This window comes from Phoxinus phoxinus (genome assembly GCF_949152265.1).
Source record: "Phoxinus phoxinus genome assembly, chromosome: 13".
In the NCBI taxonomy this organism is placed as follows: Eukaryota; Metazoa; Chordata; class Actinopteri; order Cypriniformes; family Leuciscidae; genus Phoxinus; species Phoxinus phoxinus.
Window position 1 is genome coordinate 13821300 of NC_136888.1, and position 22043 is coordinate 13843342.

General features: G+C 37.5%; 1 protein-coding gene across 4 annotated transcripts in view; it reads left to right on the forward strand.

The window, feature by feature from the left end:
* lrfn5a (leucine rich repeat and fibronectin type III domain containing 5a) overlaps positions 1–22043 on the forward strand; it is a 47306-nt gene that overhangs the window by 11613 nt on the left and 13650 nt on the right. Inside the window, exons 1-2 of one of the 4 annotated variants that reach the window (XM_079632078.1) lie at positions 7599–7798; positions 12005–12158. The exons of 2 other annotated variants lie outside the window; for them this stretch is intronic. The gene's annotated coding sequence lies outside the window, so the exon portion shown is untranslated. Of the gene's footprint in view, positions 1–7598; positions 7799–12004; positions 12159–22043 lie in introns of those variants that run through there. One more of the 4 variants, XM_079632081.1, reaches the window with a different exon arrangement.

The window sequence follows — 22043 nt, forward strand, 5'->3', positions numbered from 1 at the left end:
GATTCTCATTAAGGAGCTGAAAGGTTGAATAGCTGTTTTAGAGGAGACACCTGGGAGGCCTGAATGGAGGCTGTCACCGTGAGTTTATGTCCCAGCGCAGGCAGACTCATGAGCTGAGCAAAGGCCGTCTGTCACTCCAGAGGTGCCGCTCACCGTCTCTAGAGATGCCACCGAGAACAATGAGCACCTGGGAGGATTTAGAGATCCTAAAATGTCTGTCAAAGCACTATGAGAGGTTAGACAAGCTCTGTTCGAGGATAAAATAACTATCACATGCTAACAAGCAGTGCTTAATTTGTAAACTAGGAGGTTGTGGAACAAATACTGGTGACGTATATGCCATTAAATCTAATAGACATAGCAAGCGAGTGGCAGGAGACAAAACTACATCTCTTCTAATCACTCATGCATGAATAACAATATTTTTTGGTTGTTATTATTATTAAGTGCAACATATTTTACTATTATTATTGATTTATTAACCTATTTATTTAACATTAGTATAAGTCATAGCATGTCTTTCTTTCAGGGGAATATGGCGGGGAAGGTGCCAGATCCAGACTCGGTTTGTTCCAAAACAAATTAGCGGGCTAACAAGGCTCTGTGTTAGGGCTCTGGGAGCATGAGCAATGGTGAATTTCCCATCAGCCAGTAGGTGTGAATTAAAAGACACTACACCACTTATAGATTGCAGGCCTGATTTTTCCCATCAGCACCTTGATCGCTAATTACAATTGATTAGACAGTAACTGAGTAATGATTGATCGTACAGAGACATATTTCTGACTATAGGCATACGGTCTGGTTCAGTTTGCAGCTTATTCTGGAAAATAACCTTTCATTAGATTGGTAGATGCTGTCTGAATGTCATGTTAAAGGGGTGTAAGACTTTCCATGTATTATATTTTTTTGTTTTGCCTATGTGTTTTTAATTGTTTTATGCTTAATCTTTAAAACCTTAAATAAAGGTTTTTAAACTTTAAGAAAACAAGACCTCCTTGACATCCTAGGTTGTCTACGAAAGCCTATAGACTGATTTATAAGTGAAGGACTCGGGCCGTTTTCAGCCCGATATTTGGCATTTTTTAAAGATCTGCATTGATACGTTTTTCTGATTGGTTGTCAGAATGTTAGAAGCGGGACTTTTATTTTGATGGCGCACCAGACTTTTATTTTGACGGGCGGCGCTAAGAATTCCTTAGAAGAACAACAGCGCTCATATTCTCCGTTTTAAGGTTAAGCGTCTCTTTTAACAGTCAAGAAAGACAAAAAAGTGTCTAGGGTGCTCGGGAGTTCAGTCAGATGTTTGAAGGTGCTCTTTGGGGTCGGAAATTTTAACTGGCTATTTCATAATAGAAAATGAAAAGACATGGGGAGAAGCAACCTTTGGAAGCATTTCCAAATTATTTTAAAGCGAAGAACGAACTAGAACTTCGCTGTGAGTATATCAGGGCCTTGAATCACGTTCAGTCTCTTGTACGTTACGTGATCACGAGTGCAAGCACGAGCAACAAGTTTCTGGCTGCAGTTCATTTAATGGCCACCGGTGTCGCTAATAACAAGATTTTCTGAATTCTACATATAGCCCCTTTTAAAGCTACTAAATGTAATTTTTCGCCACTAGGGGTCGCTAACCTCTTACAATGACAAAGGTGTAGATTGATGACGCATAAGCGGGACTATGGAACTTGTCATCATGCCAAATGCTTTAATAATGTTTATGGATGTGTGAATACATGGATGTTTTTAACATGACTGTGGTATGAAGCAGGGTACGATTGCTAATAAGAGACAGATATCATCGCCACACACAATCCCGTGGATATAAAGGAATAAGGACATTTCATTCTACCGTACTACCCGCAAGTGCAGAATTACTACTCACACAGGTCAGTTTATTAGAAACTTGTGAGGTAATGTTGCGCTGTTTCACTTGCTCTACACTATCACACTAAACTGCATTTGAGTGTGCTGAAAGTTATAATGTTATTCTATGTGTTAGTTTGTATGAGACTAGCAGTAAGTTAGATCAACATTAGAATAACATACTGATAATATTCTAACATTTCATCACGTTGAGCCATATAACAATGATTAGTTGTATGTACATTTACACGCCTGTCTAATAAAAAACATGCAAGAGCGGCGTCTCTGTCAAGTCGAAGTTTGTCACGGACGAGAAGCTCTCGGCATCTCGAAAATGTCACGCTGATATTAATGCTCGGTTTAGTTCTCCTTTTGCTTGCCATGGTCCATTATGTTTGAACAAAACAACAACAGCGTGAGCGTGCCGCTAGACGTAACGCAGTTGTCCACATCTGTCACCATGGTTACTATGGCAGTACGAGCGGAAACCAAGCATAACGCGGATATTACGTAATTGACAGGCGACAATGACCAGGGACGAGCCATTATTTAAAATGGGAATTTCTATGAAATTAAAAATCTTTGGGAACTTTTGGGATATTGTAAGTACACAACTACTGCAGGAAATATATCACACTGTGCAAGTCATTTGGGGATATTTTATTACAAAAATCGTACATATTGTAGCTTTAAGTCACTGTTTATTTTTATGTGACATTTAGAAGCAGAAAAGTGGCTCGTTCAAATAATGACTCCACAAATGGTTGTACAATTGTCGAAAAGGTTGAACTCAAAAGTAATAAGTATTGTTTTTTGAAAATGTATTTGATTGACCTGGTACCTTTTTAAAGACTGCGATTTGCATCCCTGATTACCTAAATTGCATAAAGCCAGCCAATTAGATCAGATATTGCTATTGTTTTACACATCTTGGCATTTTGTGTGTGTGTGTGTGCAATATGCATTAGACGCAATGTAGGCAGTCCTGAAGCTGAGACTAGTGATTAATCTTGGTCCAGTAACTGTGAAATAACAATTAAAAAGAAGTGAAAGGAATTCAAATCATCGTAATTACTTTCACGCATGAAGATCTGCAGTTTATTATGCACAAATCATACTAGAAACCATTGAGGTGTAGAGTTGTGAGTGGCAAATGTGTGTTGAGGTTTACTTCTCCCCCCCCAGAGCAGAGAACATTTCATTTGCTTGGTTTCTGCATGAGAAAAAAAATATTTAGATGTCAAGACGTTTCCAAATGTTTAGCTAAACACATATGAAATGTGCAGTGTGGCAGCGAGGTAAAGGGTTTATTTTTGATTGCTATGTTTTCTGGTGGTATGTGACAGAGATCGCATGTGGCGGTTGCATCACTCTGAGCTGTTTATGAGCATTAGCATAGCTTTGATGTCACGCTTCCCGTCGGAGGTGTGCCATAATGTATGCATTGTTTTAAGGCTCCGGGTTATTTTCCCGTCTTCTCTCTGGCTTTCCCTCTCGCTTATAATTTTACTCCCTCTGCATTTTCATGGTCTCTCTTTGATCCACTTTATCTGTAACGATTTCCACATTGCTCAGCTGATTCACTTATTTCTTGATTGCTTTATTACAAGGCTGGTATTGCTTCGTAACCTTATACAACTTTTTCTTTGTCTTCAGCTCCAGACGTTTTACATTCAGTCTTGGTTTTATAGCTAATTTAGATAATATAGAGATAAAGATAGTAACCTGCAGTGTGACTTCACCTTTTGAGAATAAATCAAGGTGAGAATGATGCTGTCAAGCAGGGGGGAAAAAACAACTTTCATCTGTGCTTTAGCAGTGTTAAGTTTCATTGAAATCCACTCAAGGCTTTGCTCTTCATGGCTACTGCCTTGGTTACTGTGGTAACTGTCTTGACAATCTTGGAATGTCTGCCCACTTCAGATATTTCAGTAAAACATGTACAATCACGCATGCCTGTTTATATATATATATATGGAGACTTGTGTTGTTCTTAATGTCCACAACTATTTGGATACCTATTTGTCACCCTTAAATATGTCTGAAACGCATACCGTTTCATGGATTAAATGCTTTTAAACAATAAATCTTTCGTTTTATCTTCAAATTATATATATTTTTTAAATTCTGAATGAAAGGTAGACTACTTTTCTTTAAACAAATACCACTTTTTTTATATATATATGGCAGTTTGACACTTTGTAATTCAATTATTAATTTGATTACATTTGAAAGTGTCCAAATACATTTTGTCTTCATTTTGAACATCTTTATTGTTTTATATAAGATATAACAAACTATCTTTTGTAAAAATTTTGACTAAAACGTGTACTTTTTCTTTAAATGCCACATTTTTCATATTTAGTTCTGTCACAATAACTACATATTGTTCGGCGATATATTGTCCTAGTAATGATTGCGATAAATTAAATTATTGTCATTGTAAGACCATTTTTCACTGATTATATAATGGTAATATACGGTAACAGCATAATAATACATGCTTTCAAATAACAAAGAACATTTAAATCTTAAGAATATTTAGATACTGGAATTGAAATGTCTATATCCTAAATAAAATACAACTTGAATAAAAAAAACATTTGTTAACAAAAAGTACAAAGTAACAACAAGCAGAACAAACGAACATGTTGATATAAAGTCAGCTTATGTATAAAGTGTTTTTGTACATAACAAAAGGCACTTGTGAAGACTTTTTTCCTCCTGACCTTCTTTTCTCAATAAGGTGGGATGCATATTTGTATAACACAAACTCTACTTAGCAGTCAAATATGTCCATATGAACAAAGGCACAGTACCTCAACACTCCATATCTGCTGCCAAATCTATTTTTCTAGAGAAGTGTTTTTTAAAATTTGAATTTTTTTCTAACTTCGTCAATATATTGTGTGATAAGTCGATATAGTTTTCACGACAGGCCTATTCATATTTTGTTATTTAATGCATTTAATATTATTCATACTTTCCATACTTTTTAGTGTAGCATAAGTGCTGAGATCGCTGTACAATATTACCTTTTTTATATAGCAATCTTGTCCCCAAAAGTGTTCGTAGATTAGAGATACGCCAGTGTCATCTCTCCTTGCCCCAGGTGTTTTGTGCCGCACGAGTACGGACGAAATCATCAGTACCATTAAATCCTAATGACCCTGTAATTATCCCCTGCATTTATTGGATAAACCTAGAGTGCATTCATCTCCATTCACTCTCCATATTGTGCTTTGTTGGCTCGATCACCCCTAATTTGCTGCTTGTTGCCTTGACCTTCAGAGGAAGCAAATCATTAGGATGCTGCAGCGTATTGATGATTAAGGGTTTTCTTTGTGCTGTGCCCTCTTTTGTCCCGCATGTGTGTGTACGTGAATGCGTGATGATTCTAGAGCGCTTGTGGCATTTTCTGATGGAAAACATCACAGTGTTGAATGCTTTTAGCTCTGTCTGACTGTTATGCACGACTTACCAGTGTGACAGAGCTTTTCTTCAGATGGGACACCCACACAACACACACACACCTACACAAATACATATAATTACTGAGATGTGTCTGTGAGCCGTCAGCTATTTGAACAGAAAACACGAAGACTGTGATAATCAGGAGCCACAATGCACAAAACGAAAGGAGGAAGCCCCTGAAGGGGTGGCTATTTTGTCTTCTTGATAACACACCTCTGTGATTTGTTCCCTGTCTAATGGTTTCCACGTTGTCAGCATTTCCACACAGAGTGGCTGAAACCCACGTGGGCCAACTCTGCATGAAATACAGCACCAATAATGTCCACGTGTAGTAAGCATGCATAGCTTAATCCATGTTTTATAGGATTTACAAAAGGGCAGATTGTTGTATTTTCTCGGACAGACATCCCAGTGTGTACTGCATTTGGGAAAGGTAAAGCGTCATTAAATTTTATGGCTTTTCATACATATTCAGGGATCGTAAGCGAGCTGAACGTGGATCGTACATCATCTCAGACCAGGGGCTATTTAATACAATAAAAGTTTCAATATTTATCACAGGCAGCACTTCATAGCAGAGTGGCCTATTCAGAGTCAAAAATATGACCATGGAAAGGTTGAGAACAGTGCTCGGATGAATGCTCTACGTAAGATCAATACTGTGTTGTTGTTTTTTCCCCCAGCGGTCACCATTTGAGATGGGTTTTGAGATGCTTGGATTAGTATTCATTGAAGCAACACATGCATATAACAAATCTTCATTCGCATAGCAATGTAATCATATACTGTGTTGTCAATAGGGTGTTCTAACTCTTCACTGGATGCATCCAGACCAGAGGTTTGCAAGGAAGTGGTAGAGTGTTGGTGGACAATTTTAGAAAAGAAAATGGACATTTTTGCATTATTACTGTTTATGTTTTCAAAAACTAGTTGGAGGTTAATAGTTGATTTAGAAACAGAAACAACAAAACATTTTTAGTTCTGCCTTCTAAAGACTTGCTGGATGATTTATGTATAAATAAATAATTATTACTCCCAATAGAATAAGTCAATATATATACTTATTCTATTAGTAAGAATAATGCATAATATGAGTGTGTGTGTTTATATATAATGTGCAATGAATTGTTTGCATTATATAATGGGTCTGTTACTATAAAAATGTAAAGCTGCATATATATAGTAGGCGATATACCGGTAGACACGGTTAAAAACAGGTGATTTTAAACCATTGAAGCGCAGTAAGCAGCGAAACACAACTAATTTCAGTACAGTATATGCTCTCTGAGAGACTGTTTCTCAGAACTGTCTGAGGGACGTGCGACATGAAGCCGCTGCTCATGGAGCGCGTGACCACTGAACTGAGTGCTTTTTGCTGCCTAGTTGAGCTTGAATGGTTAAACACACATACCTATGTATCAAAGTAACCATGAATTTGCCAGAAAACACTAAACAGAGTCAATTATGTATCAGGTGAACCACGTAAACAGTTAAGAGAGAAAATGCTCAAGTATATTAGATCCGTGAAGTCGGTCTTAAAGTGACAGCATCCAAATTTAGACTACCTGCTGTCATTATAAATGCTAATCAAACAACAATAAAAAAGAGATACAATATCTTACTGCTCTTGACTGAATAACTTTTATAACTTTAAATTAGAATACATGTACATTTAATTTACACAGTAAAGACTAGGCTTTGTTTTTGATTATACATTTTATGTAGTATTTCTAGTTCTAGTTCACATTTTTCAGGTAGGTTTATTTAATTTGTGTCTTTGTTATATTGTAGTTTGTTTCCTTTGCTCCTTCTTTATCAGTCTTCACTAAGCCTGAGAGTTTTTTAGGCTAGTATTAGCTTTTTAATCATATGAATATGGTGATAATGGAAAAATGGAATTATGCAATTTCAATGGCATCAACAATGTTGATATAAAAACCTTATTTAAAGCAAAAATAACTATATTGTGAAATATATCATAATCGTGAAATAAAATTACACATATCGTGATATAAGACTTTGGTCATCTTATATACATATATATTAGAAAGGGTGTCCTTGGCATCAAAAAGTTTGAAAACCACTAATCCAGATGACAGTGAAGAGCAGAATAAAGGATGTGGAGAGTCAGCACACATTTTCGTTGTTGTTTTGGACTGATGTAGTTTTATTCTAACCTTCCTTTCTAGAAAGCTTGCCGGTTGTATTTGTAAGCTCTCTGAATCTATTAAAGCTTTCAGACCGGACAACAAATCGGTGGTGAACACTCAGCCACTGAATTTGCTTTTGCCAAGTGGCTCTAATGGGCCTTACAAGTGATCTGAATGCCTACTTAGTCAGTGTGTGTAGGACAGTGGTCTCACAACAGGACCACTGAGACAGACTTTGTGACATAATTGAGAGCGACATCACAGAAACCTGTCCTGGCTAGACCTCTCAATCTTCAGAGAGAACAAACGTAAGTGGTGTAAGCTTGAAATCTTAAACAAACAGATTTTTGTCTCTCTCCATGACCCAGATATGGGCAACTTGTTCTTTTTTGTGTGAGCCAGTGGTATATAAACTGTGACCTACTTCGCTGAATAATGGGATATGCATCATTTGGTTTGGATCGCGGGAGGGAGCACGACCTGAGCTGCACCACCGGCACAGTTGGCGGTGTGTGTGTGTGTGTGTTAGTACATGTATGTGTGAATGCCACAGGCAGGTTGAAAGTGAAATAGCACACTCAATCCGTGCAGCATTGATCAGAAAAGGCCTCGACCCTTGTGCCTTGCAGCCAAACTTTGCTGATGAGGAACTAGAGGGGAATCGGTGGGGAATGTTTGAGACGCAGAAGCCAGACATAGCCACGGGCAGTACTATTTAGATTCAAGTTGGAGAGTGGCAAGGATGAGACCCCACCGGGGAGAGGGGGGAGAAAGTGCATCTGCAGAGACCCCAGGTGCAGCCGACACAGGTGTTGGAGAACCCAGAGGAGCTGAGGCAGCCGGCTCAACCAGACCTGAGTGTGTGTGTGTGTGTGTGTGTGTGTGTGTGTGTGTGTGTGTGTGTGAGAGAGAGAGAGAGAGAGAGAGAGAGAGAGAGAGAGAGAGAGAGAGAGAGAGAGAGAGAGAGAGAGAGAGAGAGAGAAAAAACCCACAATGCACAAATGACAAGTGCAAAGCTGCATAGACAAAATCATCAGCTTTAAAGTGCAGAGTGGATCATTTTTATGCTGCTCCCTAATTCCTTTTATAACGCTCTCTTTTTAGTGAGAACTGAGCTAAACATTTGCTAGATCTCACCTGGAATTGTTCACCAAAAATGTCTTTCCCACTCCATTTTATTTTCATTACTTCATGATAGAAACACTAAGGCTATATTCAGCCTACCACCAAAAATCCAATATTTTGCATATCCAGATGGGTTTTTGAAAGTCTGGACAGCAAAAAAAACACACACATGGGATCTGATTTTTTCAAATCTAATTCAAACCACTTTTGGAGGTGGTTTGAAATGTGATTCCAATCAGATTTTTACAGATCAGTCTCAGTCTGGACACTCTGGCTGCTCAAATCAGATTTCAAATAGTCTTTTACGTCAACGTCAAAACAGGTGACGAAAATGACTAACACAGTCTCACCCCAAAACGTCACATACTGACGGGTCTTGACCATACGGCAACATACGACGAAAAGGGTACCCTTTAACATCCATGTGTGACGATTCGGGTATGGTTGGGTTTAGGTATGCGTTAGGGTACCGCTAGGAGGCGCTGCTGGTGCGCTTATGTCTGCGTCTCATATTGACGTTATAGGGGTACCCTTTTCGTCGTATGTTGACGTATGGTCAAGACCCGTCAGTATATGACGTTTTGGGGTGAGACCGGGCTGAAATGACGGAATATTCATACGGTATTCAAACGGTGTGTCCAAAGATTTCGGCCGAGACTACAGCATGGAACATCCCATTATATACCAGTCTTAGTTTTTCCTGTGCGACAGGGGAGTTCTGACTCGACAGGGCACTTATTAAGAGAGTGAAATTATACACCTCTTTTTTTCCTGCATCTGTTTTGAAAGCCTTGTCACATACATCGTTACCAAAGCAACCCATGCAGATAGGTTGGTTATGTCTAGACACACAAATCTCATTTGATCACTTGCAATTAATAGTGTGGACAGTCTGTCTGAAAAAGATCTAATTTGAGGAAAAAATCCAATTTGCCTGCTGTCTGAACAAAGCAAAAGAGGTCTTAGGCGGAATTACCAAGCTTCTATTTTTGTATAAGGAAAGTGAATGGTGGTTTACATTGTCAAGCTAAAAGGTCAAAAAGTATCGTGAAGGTAGTCTCAACTTTGAATGAGTAACTGGCAAAAAGAAGTGGAGAACTTTCTCTTTTTAATAAATGGAAAAAAGCCAATGTAAAAATTAACAACAAAAGTACAACTTTACAATAATGTTCCATTGGTTAATATTAGTTAACGCATTAACATTAATAATGATTAGGGATGCTCCGATCGATCGGACACAGATCGGTATCATGAGTCACTAAAATAGGCCGATCTCACCAACCGATCGCAAATTGCTGACGTCAGACTTGTCATCGCGGGTGTGGAGTTATTATGCAGTCAGCGCACACACCTGGAACACACACACATAAAGCTGCGGCGCATTCATTGCGTGAGTACTTATCTCACTGGGTTTGAACAGTCAAATATACACACTTGTGTATCTTAATGCCCATCTTTGCGAGTATCGGTGCATTTGGTTAAAGTGAAAGCAGGCTAATAAAGCTGCTGTCGTCTTTGCCATTAATGGTAATCAAATGGTCTCTCATTGCTTTTAACTAAATCATTTTTTGTGAAGATAAAGCACTGTTTTTGTACATTTAATTACTTTATGCAATTTATGTTGTAATTCTATTTCTAGGTCTTGAAGTTTAGCACTGGAGTGTTGATGGTGAGCGACTCGTCAGTACAGCCGCATTTGTTTTGGATGAAAGAGGAATAGATGATCTCCCCCTAATGCAGAAAAGCTAGAATTTATAGATTCCTGCCATACCTACATAAGTAGGACGCAAATACTTAGCACTTCCTGAATAATATTCCTGATCATTTTTGTATCAGACTACTCATTTTGGTTATTTAGGAGTTGTAGTGTGTCTATTTGATTTTGTCCTCACTCACATATAATTGTACCATGTTTAATTACACCTTATGGGTTGTAATTATGTACAGTTTGACTTTAAGTCTTGTAGGTTTTTTAATAAGCCAGAGTATCCTAATATGGATAGTGTTTTGCATAAACCCTGTTTTTAAAGGCCTATTCAAATGTTCATTATACAATTAATATTTGTTGTGCTTATTTATTTTATTCTCAATATAAAACAACAATCTATAGCATTACTGTAAATAACATTTTTTTTTTTACTTGTCTGATAAAAAAACACTGAAATTCAACAGAGAGCTGAATTATTATATAAACTTTTTATATAAGTAATTTTATTATATATATATATCATTTTAATAATTTTGAAATTAACTAAGATTAAAAAAATGCTTCGGAAGTATTTTTCAATGTTAGTTCATGTTATCTACACATGGAAACATATTGTAAATGTGTTACACATCAACTTAAAATGTATCTGTTCACCACACATATAAAATATAGTGCACTTATCATATTGACTACTTTTAATTAAACGTTATTTTTGGGGCTTTTTACTTTTTGCCATATGGAATAAGCTCAGGCATTCTCTGTAAGATCTCCTTTTGCGTTAAAATGGTAGAAAGTACATTTGTTTTAGAGATGACAGAACCAGTGCTGTTATTGTTAAACTATTAAAAATGTTCAGTTTTTGATAATTTAAAAAAATATATATATATAAAAACATACAAATGTAAATGTTGACATTAAGTTGAAGCACTAAAATTTGTAAAACTATAAAAACTGATAAAAATGGCAAAAGCACAACAAAACTACTAAACCGTAAATTCAGATGAACATGATGTGCTTGAGGAGCATCTTGAAACTTCATCTCTTAAGCGATAAAGACAAGCCAATAATTTGCCAAAAACAACAGCAAGCACTGCTGCAAAACAAATTGATTATAGATCTCGATGGTCCCTTCCTCATGATGCCGAGAAGACTGAGAGGGAGGTGGGGTGCTATTCCCACTGATTGTCCATTAGACTCGGCATTAATCCTTAAATGCAAAATCAATACCGAGACGCAAATGAGATCAGAGCCCTGCTGGAGAGAAGGATAGGATGGAACAGGCCCTGAAAAAAAACACACACGCTGGTGCCAGTCATGCCCCGATGAGATATTTGTTCATGTTCTCCCCCACGTTCTGTTCTAGCCTCTTCAGAGAAAACAAGGAGATGTCTTCTGAGACGTTCATAGAGCCAGCTTGAGAGCCTTTTTATATGCCGTACATACAAATGAGCATTGCTTAGAGTTTAGCACAATAGAATGCTTTGTAGTGTTCTGTGATTTTCAATTGCAGGACAAGTCACCCAGGCGTTTCAAAAAGTAATGAGCTCGCAGAAAGATGTTGGTGTTGTCATACATTGCGTGCCGCATTATGTATTTATTTACGCTTATTTCTCAGAACCGGGAGTTTGTGTGTGTACTTGTCCTCTGTTTGATAGAGCTGTGGCGTGTCCATCTGTTGCAGGTTTTAATGTCTCTGTGGATAGCCGAAGGGTGCGCATCAAACCACACCAGCTCTTACACAGATGGCAATGATCAACTCTACGGAGACATTTAGGGTTAAGCCGTCCTCATACCCTCAAGGAACCATGTGACCCCTGCACTGCAAACAATCATTGGTGAGACAAGAGGATTTAGAGATCAAACTAACTAAAAATAAAAGCAAACAAATGCACCATGGAAAAATGTTGGTCTAATAAGGTTTAGTCGTCCTCATCTGTGCCTTACTGTGAAACCAGATCAGTTTTGTGTGGCATGGCTGTATGTTATTGCATGTACGTGCACCTGCTTGTGCATATTGATGCATCGTTGCATTCACAGCAGTGTAATTTATTTATACTCAAAGAAACAACAACTACCACTTTCAGTCGTGGTTGCTGTTTGGATTTGAATAATTTATTTATTTTATTGTTGTTCCGCATTGAGTGTTTGGTTGAGCTCATTGCCATGTGGTGTGTCTATATAAGGCTGTTTGTTCTCTGAGGTCTGGCACACCTTGACAGAGTTCTTTTAGGTCCGGATTTGGGTTTGGATTATGATTAGGTTCTTCCTTATTCACATTTCCAGGGGTGAAGGTCAGGAGAATCAGTTAGAGAGCTGCTTAATCCAGCCCATTGAAGGGGCAACTGCGGTCCTGGAGAGTTTAGCTCCAACCCGGATAAAATCTCACCTGCCTGTAGCTTTCTAGTTGAAGACCTTTTCCTAAAGACCTTGGTTATCTTGTTCATGTGTGTTTGATTAGGGTTTGGCGATAAGCTCTGCAGGACAAAGTCTCTCCAGGACTGAAGTTGCCCATCCCTGGTCTAGCCTAAACCAGATTTTTGACTTCTGCCATGAAGTCTGCTCCACAATATAGATTATTTGGGTCAATATCCACCCATGTATAAACAGCTGATTGCTGTAAAATGATCAACCACTGTTTGCTTTGACATTTGGGGCGAGTAAATCTAAAATCAATGATGCCGTAATAATAGATACCTTCAAATAAAGGTACATCAGTCTAGTGGAAAATGTGTGTAGACTTTGTGGTCAGATTGAAACAAAACTCTTAAGTATCTTAATAAGATGTTTTCTTTCTTCCCTGAAGCACTTATTGTACAATGCAAAATATATTTTGCAGTATATATGCATTTTTTTCAACTTTTTTAGCAGTAAATCTAATTATTAATTAAGATATTAAGAAATCTGAAACCAAGACTTAATATATTGTGTACAAATATAATAAGTATATCTTAGATTGTTATGGAAAGCGGTCATAGGACATAAAACGCAGTGAGAATATATCTGTGCTAAACTTATTCTTAGCTTCTAACTCAATCATCGCCAAGTGAAATTAACAATTTATTAGTGGCTAATATTAGCGGCTAACGATTTATACCAGTGGCTAACGATAGACATTATGCTAATCACATGTGCAAGTGATTTACTCGTAATGTAGAGGGTTGATGTAAATCAAGTTTTTCTTTTTTTACTAGAATACCAGACAAAAGGTTTAGAAGTCAAGTCACTTACATTTATGCATTTGACAGACACTTCTATCATTAAAAATATACAGTTCAGTACATGTATTGGTCTGAAAGTTGTGTAGCAGCCACCAAATTGATTTTTTCGTAACCATTTGCTATTCTTGTGTGCACTTTGCATCTTACAGCATCTGTGGGCAGTCCGTAGGCATGTCGTGTCTGAGCTACTAGACCATATTGGTCCTTTTTTTGTAATATCTCATAGCGAGAGTTACCTTTTCACCCGTTCACCATTACTCCAATGGAACAGTGACTTTGATATCCCTCTTCAAACAAACCGCTTTAAGCATTGATATCCTGGATCTTAAGCTTTTGCGAAGGTTTGCTAGATTTCACATATTCGATAATGGATTGGACCAAGTTATAATATTTACAAACATTTGCAGGGACACTCATAACGGTATTAGCTCAAATGTCAATGCTGACATAAGACGATTGCTTCATCTTTAACCTCTCCTTTGAGGTGCACAGACAGTTATCCTGTACTCATCCTCCTGTTTTCCATGGCTTTTTTCTTGTAATCCCATAAAGCTTTGCTTGGCTGAAAGGGTGATGTGAACTTCATGCATGAGGTAATCACCTCACTGGGTGTGTTTTCTTTTCCTTCACTTTGAGACAGAGAAAAGCCAAAGAGAGAGAGCGAGAAAGGGAGAGGACTATTGATCTTCATAAAGCCTAGCTTTCCCAGCTGTGAACGCCAGCTCTCAGCTCAGAGATAAGATGCTTGCTCCACTTTACATACTTAGAGACACTTTAGTGGCAAGTACATTTCAAGCGAAACACCAAACAAGCACGCCCACCCATACACAGCACAAAGTTTGTGTGGATGTTAGAAAGACCTAGAAGTGTGATGCGTTATGTATCGTTGTGACATTTAATTATTTTTGACGAATGAATCATATCGGGTCTACAATTCTAAGACAAATTAGTTTTGATAAAGACCTTCAATATATTCCTGACAATTATGACTTTTAACATTAAAAGCATCTCGGTTCATTGGCAGCGAGCCTCGTTTGGTTCTTACTTGTGAGCAGATTATTGTATCTATAATGGATTTGAAATACATCTGCTTGACAGATTTAGCAGAGGTTATGATGACACAACGCAATTTCAATAGCAATTTCTGCGAACGCTCTTGGTGTATTAGTCATTTATATAACATTAGCAGAAACGCTTACATAAAATCACTGATGTGACACAATCAGTACTGATATGAAAATGTAAGCCATTGTGCTTTATACCATTAAACAGACTTGGACTAGAGCAGATTCTGCAGCACTGGGTGGCTTAATGCTCCCAAAACAGTCTTGTCTATAAAAAAAAAATATATATAAACCCTAAATCTGGATCAATTACGTTGAGTTCTGGGAAAGATAGATATCCACACTGTTAAGCCCTGGTGCCATGGATCTAACGGACAGATCAGGTGGAAAGAATGAAGTCCTCACCCTTTAATCGCACTGAATGGCAGAGAAAAGTATTCAGCCCTGGGCGTATGTTCGAAAGCACACATCACAAATGCTTTTCATCTCATCTACCATTGCTGGTTTCCCTTTGATGATGGCAAGGGCTGCCATATATCCGATTGTACTGCGTATGAGTGCTGGAGATCCAGTTAACTTATTACGGCCATTTTGTCTGTAAATGTATCATAATAACACTAAACGATTATCATTAATGTAGTGAAGTGTTTGTGTCATTTCACTCTCTGTTGTTCAGTGCTGGTTGAAAGAGAGAATGTTATCGTCTGTGCAAATATCCAAATGTATCATTTTGTTTTAAATGAATGGTGTGATAAAAGAAGCGCTTGCTCCTTAAAAATAACTTTTTGAATAAATGCCCCATTTTGAAGCATTATATTTCTTAGGCACATGATAGATAGATAGATAGATAGATAGATAGATAGATAGATAGATAGATAGATAGATAGATGGATGGATGGATGGATGGATGGATGGATGGATGGATGGATGGATGGATGGATGGATGGATATGTATACCGTTGCGCTGACTTTGTATGTCTGAAATGTTTGCTTATCTTTATTTCCTATTGTTTCATCTTCTTATTCTTTATACTTTTATAGTGGCTATAATTGTTAATTTAAACTGACATTTAACAAAAAGATACAGGGTTTGTTTTATGTCTAATTTCGTTTTATTATAAATATAGATACAGCGAAGATAATCAGAGTATATGCACATACCACATATTATTAATATGTTTTATTACAAAAAGAGGCACGGTTATGTTTTATATTTTGTTTTGTTATGAATATACATGTGCACATGTTGCATGAACCCCATTTTGGTGGCTATTAATATGTTTGAGTTTGTAAAAAATGAAAACGAAAAGGGGCACGGTGGTGTTTTATATCATGGTCCGTTTTATTGTTAATATACAGTGAGGATAACTTGTTTCTAAGCTTTAAGATTTGCCCATATTCACTGAAGTTCTAAGCCAGCCAATCAGAAATGAGCTTGAGATTTTGCCATTTATTTGTACAATATGCATCAGACGGTCAGTGAACAGACTGTGGGCGGTCAGTGTGGCTGAGACTAGTGTCACCGTAATGAGGTGAAGAGGGACTTCAACCTATAACCCTCTGGTTACCAATCTTTTCCGCACTCATTTCCCAGCGGAGGTGCTACAGATGCTCTGTTACAGATCAAAGCGTTCTGGGTCCTCAGCTTCAAAAGCGGCGGGGTCATGGTGGCAGTCCAGCATAAGTATCTGGAGGCCTTTCTCTCCGTCCACACACCCGCCCGGCTTCTCTCCCCTCTCCCAGCTTGAGCCGATAGCTTTCTCCTATGGTTGTGATCAGCGGCCAAGGTGGGCGGAAGACCAGCGGGAGGTGAAGGATCTTCTAATGAGCTGTGAGAGGCAGGCTATGGGGGGGCTGTGAGAGTCACCAGAAAAGGGCTCGGGTTGTGTGTTTGTGTGTGTGCTGGGTCAATCACTGACAGCCAGACAGAACAGAACAGGTCCCGCTGAGCTTCAGTCATCAGACACATGATCCCACACAGAGACCTTATTAACATATGCCAGCGCGCACATGCACACGCTTGTCGCCATGTCATGATGAGTCTCAGGTTGCTTGTTGGCATGCAGCATTGGCTCAATTCTTGTATGCTTCTAAGTGGTTAGGTGCACTTTCCAATTGGTATCACCTGAGAATAGAATGTGATTGCACAGAGGTCGCTCTGTCAAGGCATGGGAGATTTTGAAGTTATGTTTAATTTAGATGTCAACTTTGTCTCTTCTAAAATTCCATAGGAGACACAAACAGAGAATTATCGACAAAGAATAGTACAGAACTAAAACTAATAGGAAAGTGTTATGACAAGTCTTATTAACTTTTCTTTTCTTATTTCTGACTTTTTATTTATTATTCTTATTGACTTTAGAATGTAAACTTTGACATATTGGCATATCTGAGCACAATCTTTTTTGCCTTTTTTTTGTGAAAACCTAGAGGAGACGGGATTATACTGTTGTTGTTGTTGTTTTTTCTCAGAATGAAGATTATATTCGAAATATATTACTTCACTATAATGTGAAATGACATCCCAAGCAAATCCAGTGTTTCTTATTGGTTGGTCCTCACAGCTTCATTTTAAATCCACAATTCCTATAATAGATAACCACTTTATTATAGTTCTGGTTTTAAAACTACATTGCATAAGTCATTTTTAAAGCTTTTTTCATTAGCTGATATGTGTATGCACACCTGTGACTGAACATCAGTTGAATTCTATAGTAATGAGCTAAGTGGTTACTGTGTGCTGCTTAGCAACTATAAAGTTTGGTTAATTAACTAGATTATTATTTCACAGTAATGTAAAATTAGGAACAGAATTTCTCATCTGTGAGTCATTTTTGAGCTGTTTTTGTAGCATTTTGTCACGGAACATTAGTGTTATCGTGTTGCTGTGGTGTTTTGTATAGCAGTTACAGTTTTTTTGGTACTAACAGTACACCTTAAGTATGGTAACACCACTGTAACACTTCAGAAAATGTAAAAATTTGTTAGCATTTTTTGGAGCCTTCAGACAGACTAAAATATGCTTGGTCTTACTGTCTGATGATATTGACACCTACATATATAATAACCAGCTAGAGTGGCATTACGAGGGTCAGTGGGCATAGATGCATCTGCTCATGCTCAGACTCAGAGACCAAAAGAGAAATGAGATTCCCCTGATAGGATCTGTCCTGTGTCACAAGCTTCATGCGCTTTATTAAAATTCATCCCATCGTATGCAACGCCGAATTCATTTTCTCATCCAATTAAGTGACCCGCATGCCAGCTCTCTTTCTGTCGAGCTGTTGTTCCTGTCTCCGACACGCACACACTGTCACACGGTTTCTTCCCTACTCAGGTTTGATCAGGGCTGAACAATTGGTTATCTTTCCAGAGCACAGATTTACTATGATTGCTGCACTCTGGTCTTCTAAAGCAGAACTCCAGAAAATTGGGTAAAGGTGGCAGAGCAGGAAGAGGTGTAAAATATTGCTTTATTTTGACATCTTTTCGTACAATGGCAGGGAACAGAAGAGATACAAAGGAAAAAGGAAAAAAAAAGTTAAATCACTCAAAGGAAAATTGTGTTACTTAGAGGATGCTCTTTTGTAACTCAGACATAATCAAGTTCCCAGTTTTAGAGTTCATTAAATAATCAACTTTTTCTCAGATGTTTCTTATATAATACTTAGAAGAAATAAAAACTAGAAAACAAATATCATTTATGTGGATATTGTAACTCAAATTATTTAATGAGATACCTTTAAGTCCATATTTAAAAGACTAAGTCAATGGGGCCCATCAACTGTGTGGTTACCCATATTCTTCAAAATATCTCATACATAGAAATGCATACGGTTTGCAACAATGACATTATGACAGAATATTCATTTTTGTGTATTGAAAAGAATATTATAACATTATATAATATTCAACTATCCCTTTAAAAAAGATCACATTTATAATTTCTCTTTCCTATTGAATTATTGAGATATAGGCCTATTCTGACTCTAGTAATCTCTCCAAACTATAGTCATTATGTAAAAGAAAAATTCTGTCAGCAAAAGCCTTTATTTGATGTCTAGAAGAAATAGCTGAGATATTCAAAATATCTCATTTGTGTTTTTTTTGTTTTCCTGTGGGGGAGGAAGCAGAAAGTTGGGGCAGCCAATATATGAGCTGAGGGGAAAAGGCTAGACAGAAGGAAATGATAGAAAAGGATGGAGAGAATGCAGTAAGGAGAGATGTTTAGTATGGATTCGGTCTTATTGTGTTCCTGTGCGTGTGTGTCAGTGGGAGTGATGCTGAGGCTGGTCATTGCTCCAGGCAGCTACTGCGGATGTGTTGATGTTTCTTCTTTTTTTTTCCTTTCTGTATTTCAATCCATCTCTCTCAGTCTGTACCCCTCTCTCTTTTATGGAGATTTTAGCACTCTGTTTTGCCATTAGGTGCTGATTAATCTTGAATAAGCAGCCTGAAAAATGCTGCTGCCATCACTTAGCGCGAGGAAAAAAAGCGGCTCCATTTCTCTTCCTGTTGAAGTGTGGATCTACATCCTCCAGAACAAGTCAGCCTCCCTCCCAGCTGTTGGAGCAAAAAGTCTCCACATTTTTCTTCAAAAACATCTTGAGTCTGACATCTGCAGTGCATCACTGTTCGCAGTGCAAATGGGCCAGAAATGGGATTTCACATTGTGACACATTTTGCTTAGTGGTTTTGGAAATACAGTAACTGTCCAAATGAATCTGTTTAGCTTTGATCATTTTTAAGATTCTCTTCCTGTGCAAACTCAAACCCTGTAAATATAGCTGGAATTGATCATATAAAGAGATCAGAGATGAGCGGTTATATAATTTAATTCATACATAAGCGAGAGTGTACGGACGATGTTTGACCAGTAAAAGATCTGTGTGACACATATTGACCTTTTTGGCTCAAAATCAATCAGACAAAACCTATATTTTGGCATTTTGCATATTCAATATTTTATAAAAGGCAATGTCACTGTATTTTGAAAAAAAAAAGTCATTGCAAATATATGGTATACTGTCATTTATTAGCCCATCTGTACTCATACTGTAACTTTGGATTTAACCAAGGAGGTCTAATACTTTTTACTAATGCAGACATTATAGAACTCCTTAATTTGAAAATAAAAGTTGAACACTGATAAAATGTTCTGAAATCTGTACTGAAAATGTCATACTGTACGTATACCAATAGGGTTCAACTGTCAAAGATATCTAGCCAAAACATGACCCCCCTCATAACAACACATCTAAATCTCGTGAGTTTCACAGAATGAGTTTTAAATCTTTAGATTTGACTCTCTTTGTGTCCGTATCCTGCTTCGCATCTCTGCTGGGTTGTCACATCTTAAATATTTATGAAAATATTTTCAGTGAGGAAAACATGCTTAAAAATTCATGTGTGCATTGTGTGTAAAATATGGCCAATGTGAATTATAGAGACGTTTTTATGTTTTACCATGTGAATGATGCATGATAATCGTGTCTTTCTCATTCTCCATTCTCTCTGTCAGTCTCAGGTCAACAATCAGTTGCTACACACACAAATACACATGCACGTGTAAGCAAAAAAGAGGACCTAAAGCGTTCTTTTATTCCATACATCCAAAATTTCTGTAAGATTTTGTTTTCGGTCAGCTAATAAATCGGAAATGGCTGCGTACAAGAATAACGATCCACGTCTTTGTCGCTGAATGAAAATATGCTGTTCTTGCTTAATTGTGCAACACTGCTGAAGATGAACTTATATCGTATATCAGAATAATATCAGATTTCATGTGCATAATGTCCAATAAACAGTACTGTGCTGTAATATTATACAGTTCTCCCCCACAGCAAAAAAAAAAAAAGCTATTTAACATGCAGCAATTATCTTTTTTTTTTCTTTTCTTGAAACATTGTTTGTGAAGTTCCCCATCTCGGGACTGAGCTATTGTTTAACCGAACGCCTCACTTCATTAAGGACTGTGGTGGGTGAAACATCCATACTCGCTCAGACATGCTTGATTAGCGAGTGTTTGTCTTGGGGATGCTCTTCACAGTGAAGTACACGGCAATTGGTTCCTGTCAAAGTGACTGACAGCACTCTAAAGCTTCCTCATTACAGTAGCTATCATTATGCTTTTCATGAGAGTCGGCTGCGCATGCATCATCTACTTGATATTCAGTAGGGTCACTTGTCATTTAGAATACTTCAATACAAAGAGGTCTTTTGTTTGGTATGGTTTGAACTGACTAGATAGGGTTTTAATATAATCAGTGATTTTTTTTAAATCAGTTTTTTTTTTAAATAGTTCTAGTGTTTGGGTCAGGAGCTTGCTGTTAATTTTTGATGAGCTTGCCGATGTCATCATTAGATTGAAGCTTATGTGCTGCGGTTCCCTTTGCATGCTTTATTTAGTCAAACAAGTCTTCAAATAATGACTGATACATCCGGCACATTGGCTGTTTAGATTGGAATATTACCATACTACGTAAATTCTGCTTAATGTACACTGCCTTCTATTTGTTTTTAAATAGTAACAGTAGAATTCCACATTGTTAGCTCTATCTTTCATGTTATATTCATCTTATAAATAATATAAAGTGAATTTGCATTTTGATTTTGGTGTAAAGAAGTCTTAGCATTTGGCAGTCTGATATGAGTCAAGAAAGAGATGCCTCACATCTGATATTACCACTGAGTCATCCATTACACTGGTGCATTGTGGAATACAGTATTCCACACAGCCCGTTGCAAACCTAATGGGTCATCTGGGTATTCTACGCATACAGAACATTTGCACACTGTGCACTATAGTGTATACTGCAGCAGTAGTATTAGCCAGATGCTAAGCTCGATAACAGTTTTAAAATAGGAATCATCCAAAATACAGGATAAGACAAAATCATCCAAAATACAGGATTGAAAATAAAAATAAAAATAGAAATGTGGTTCTAGCACTGCATTCCTGAAACTGCAGCCTCCGATATTGCAGGAATACCCTGCTCATTAATTTAGCCATTAATAGTGTTGGAAAAGAAACACATAATTCCCAGTCCGACTATATATACTGCTCTGTATAGAACGTCATGTATTCAAACTGGATGGGAAGAAAAACAAAGTATAAATGAAGTTTGGTGATTTTCATTTTTTATAGGACTGGTAGTGTGTTCTGTCAAAAATATTTATTTCTTTTTAGCACTTAGAGGCCCTTAATGAAGCATGAAATGCAGATTAATTAGGCCTATTGTTCGTTAGTTTGGTCCTATCTTAGTTTGTAACAGAATTGGGAAATATGAATGTGCTAATTCTAGGATATGCAGGCATACATGATAAAGAAGGGTGATTTCAGAGAAGAGAAGATTTCAGGACGTTGGAAGCTTGAAACTAACATAAATTAACTTGGGCTGCCAACGTTAATGCGTTAACGCATGCGATTAATTCAAAA